Genomic DNA, 1,314 nt, shown 5'->3' on the forward strand with positions numbered 1-1,314 from the left:
TGGCAGCCTCGAGGCTGCTGCAGCGAGCACACACTTCCAGTAGTAGTGGAGGAAACGGCTTGTGTTTCTTTATGGGCTCATTTTCTCGGGAGGAGTGTATTACTGCATGCATAAGGAATCCTGAAAAACGGTGGTAAATATTTTCTCTTCTGCTCAGTTATTTATTGGCATAAAAGGGAGATTTTTTTTCTCCCCCCACCCTTTTTTTTTTTTTATAAAGCTCCATGTGGCGACCATCTAGCACCAGCAATGATATGCCCTTTCTGGTTTGAAGAACTGGTAATGCCATTAAAGTTCTTACCAACACGCCCGCCTGCTCTCTGAAGCCTGCCTTTTATCCCGAGCATATATATTCGGTTGTTTATAAAGTGCAGACTTCCTTTTTCTTCTTCTACAAGTGTATCAAAAGCAGAGAATTTTGAAGTGGGAGGAGAGAGAGAAGAATCTGTTTTCAACTAGGGTCTGCGATGGAATCAGACAGACCAAAACAGACCTTCACACTCCTTTTCTGTCTACTATTTGTGTGCATTTCCGACCTCTGTAAAATGCTCTGCCTGCGCACTCCAAGGGACAAAGAAAGAATTCTTCTCTCGACTTTGTATTAGGAACTGGGCAGCCCAGTAATTGTCCATTTAGTACTCATACATGGATAAAACAATATTGGGAGCTAACCCAAGCAACATGTCTTCTTTATTTTAACTTGACTTTCTGAAGTCAGAGGTACTTTGATGGAGACCTAACTAGACAAGTCCCTATAATCTGTGTACTAAACTTTTGACGGTTAGCTTTGAGGGTCAGTTTTCTAAACTAAGTTCAAAGCATCACCTGCTTTAATCCTATTTCTGTCGTGCTCAGAGAGACTCCATACAGCCCACAGTCCAATTTCCAGATCGCCTGGAAAAATCATGGCTATTTTTTTTTTTTTTAATTTCAGCTAGACTAAGAATCACTTCTCTGGATGCTAGAAACTCTCCTCGGATTCAATTATTAATATTTTCCGGGCAAGCTGCTTTACCTGTGTCATTTGTAATATAGTAGGATGAATTATATTTAAAAACACAAAGAAAGAGTGGATTCTGTATGAAATAGGAACAAGATGTTTGAATGTAGAATGCAGGAATTTGACATCTGTGTTTTCCACTCTTGGAAACTGATTCTGCTAAATTGATTTCCACTTTGCTGTTTATTGTCATTATAGTGGAGTGGAATCCCTAACTGGGGACATATATCATTTGCATGGATATTGTTTTTAATTACATTTTTTCTTTCTTTAGGGTTGACTTTGATTTCTACATGGCTTCCCAATTGATGTTA

The sequence above is a fragment of the Alligator sinensis genome, unplaced genomic scaffold, assembly GCF_000455745.1.
Source record: "Alligator sinensis unplaced genomic scaffold, ASM45574v1 scaffold216_1, whole genome shotgun sequence".
In the NCBI taxonomy this organism is placed as follows: domain Eukaryota; kingdom Metazoa; phylum Chordata; order Crocodylia; family Alligatoridae; genus Alligator; species Alligator sinensis.